Source organism: Pangasianodon hypophthalmus, chromosome 19 (genome assembly GCF_027358585.1).
Source record: "Pangasianodon hypophthalmus isolate fPanHyp1 chromosome 19, fPanHyp1.pri, whole genome shotgun sequence".
NCBI classification, from domain to species: domain Eukaryota; kingdom Metazoa; phylum Chordata; class Actinopteri; order Siluriformes; family Pangasiidae; genus Pangasianodon; species Pangasianodon hypophthalmus.
In genome coordinates this window covers 2,319,443-2,321,862 of record NC_069728.1, presented here as the reverse complement: position 1 = coordinate 2,321,862, position 2,420 = coordinate 2,319,443, and the positions used below count along the sequence as shown (strand labels likewise).

Below are 2,420 nucleotides of genomic sequence, written 5' to 3'. Positions count from 1 at the left end.
ATTTATCTACAATAGAATTCCAAGAAGTCAACAATAAAATGTAAGCTTATCCTGCAACAAAACATTGACCTAAAATAGGACAAAACAAAAAAGTGTGTGGGAGTTGTCAGTTTCAGCTGTCAGTTTCAGAAAGCTCTTGAGTGCTGTGCTCTTTACTGTACAATTGTGTAGCTTGTGTTCCGTTCTTCAGCATTTGTGGAGTTAACACAGAATTGTAACTCTGGCTGTCTCTGTTTAATTTACAGTGTATCAGTCCCCATACTCTTCCTCTGATCTTCATTTTAATGTCATCTTTACATCATGCCCAAACACTTTACTAAATGCATAGTGTTCCACTAGTTTTGACTTCCCTATGCACTCCATTCTGCAGAATATTTTGTCACATATCTTTAGTCACTGGTTGCTCATTAGCATCCGTTGTTGGAGGTATAGTCTGTACACAAAATGTGCTTTAACTCAACAACAGAACAGGCACTTCTTACCATTTTGTTTATCTTTATGATAATCTTCCATGTGCTTCAATCTGCCTGAAAGCTAGCACAACTTCACTACAAAACTTCCCTAGAAGGTGGTCTCATGCTATGAAATGTACTCCCTGCTCCAAGCAAAATAATCGATAGCAAAGGATTAGCTAATCACTGAATAGGTTCATTTTTGTCATTATGAAATGCTTGTGGCATTATGGAATTAAATTGTCATTATGAAATAACCAGCTCATGCCTTGGTTCCATGGTGTAATGGTTAGCACTCTGGACTCTGAATCCAGTGATCCGAGTTCAAATCTCGGTGGAACCTGCGAAGCCTTTGCTCAAGGTTCTTTGCTAATGTGAGTCATTCTGGAAAAGTGTCTGCTAAATGCTGTTTAGTTGCTGAATTATTTCACATTATGTTGACTCATTTATATATTTATTGTTATATTTACATAGTGTTTTATTATTTACATCACAGGCATATGCATTTATTTAATTTAGACTAAAACTTTAGTCTAAAAATTGATCGTATAACACCACTCAGTCTCTTTGGCTAAGAGTCTATCAACATGGCACATTTTGACAATATTTTCTCACTTTTTCTTGCAAAAACATTCACGATCCATCAAATTGTAAGAGCATCTCCTGTGCACAGCTTGCTTCAGATCACCCCACAGAGTTTTAGTTGGATTCAGGTCTGGGCTCTGGCCATTCAGAAACATTGATCTTTGGTTAAGCCTTTCTTTTGTTGATTTGGATGTATGCTTTGGCTCATTGTCATGCTAAAAGATGAAATTCCTTTTGATCTTCAGCTTACTAGCAGACACCTGCAGGTTTTGCACTAAAATCGACTGGTATTTGTAGCTATTCATGATTCCCTCCACCTTGATAAAAGCCCCAGTTCTGGCTGAAGAAAAGCAGCCTTAAAGCATGATGCTGATATTTAGTACAACAGCATGATTGGGAGTTCTATAAACAAGAAATTAATAAGGGGCAGCTGAAATTTCAGACACAATATGGCAATATTATTTTTGCTTTTTGTTCTCTTCTTCATTTTGTTCTAAGAGTAGTTCATTCTCTCATAATATGTGTGTTAATTTGGATTCCAATTAGAGAGACATTACTGGGCATTTTTCATGCTTTCCATTGCAGCACCTACCCACCATTTTACTTCAGATGATAATAACAATATGTATTATAACAGTATCCCAGTATATTCATTTAGTATTTTTGTGGTTTCCTTAGTGTAATACTTCTCTTTTGTCATTCATGTTTAAGTTTGCCATTTATGTGCAAAGCATAACTACTCTTTCTCTTCTGTATTATAAATTATTTGACAAACAATTTGGAGAAAAGGATAAGGAGGCAAGATGTATACCATCTGGTATGTCTTTTAAGAAAATAACATATAAATCCACATATCTATACAGCTAATGCATTCAGTTGACATAGATCTGCAAAACTCATTGGGGAAAAAAAACAATATTAATTTTCAGAGCACAGTCATGCCTGCTACTTGTGAATGTGAATATTAAAAAGATTTTTAGAAATGTCTTCTTGAACAATACCCATTAAAGCCCCCCTGAAGACTTCTGGCATCCCATTTTATTAGCAGCATGCTCCCAATGTGCTTTCAACTCCTTACTAATTATCTTTCACTGAGTCATTGTAACAGCAAGTTGCTAATTAGCCACTCTTAATGACGTTTTTCATGGACCTTAGCAAGGCCTGATCACGCTCTCTGTGACACACTATGTCTAGCCCCAAGCAGAGCAGTTCACTGAGGCAACTGAAGGTGAGGCTTAGCAATTATTTATTTCAAAGACCTTTCATAGATCAGAGAGAGGTCAAGCAGCGTTTTGATGCCTGTATGATGTTGCCAATCATGATATCTGTGCAGTGACTGAGATTTCACACTGTAAGGGCTAAATATACAAAGAAAACATGCTT

General features: G+C 36.4%; 1 non-coding gene across 1 annotated transcript; it reads left to right on the top strand.

Annotated features, from left to right (window-relative positions):
- The first annotated feature begins 723 nt into the window (after nt 1-723).
- On the top strand, nt 724-795 carry trnaq-cug (transfer RNA glutamine (anticodon CUG)). The gene has a single exon. It is a non-coding gene; the product is annotated as a tRNA-Gln (tRNA).
- The last annotated feature ends 1,625 nt before the right edge of the window (nt 796-2,420 follow it).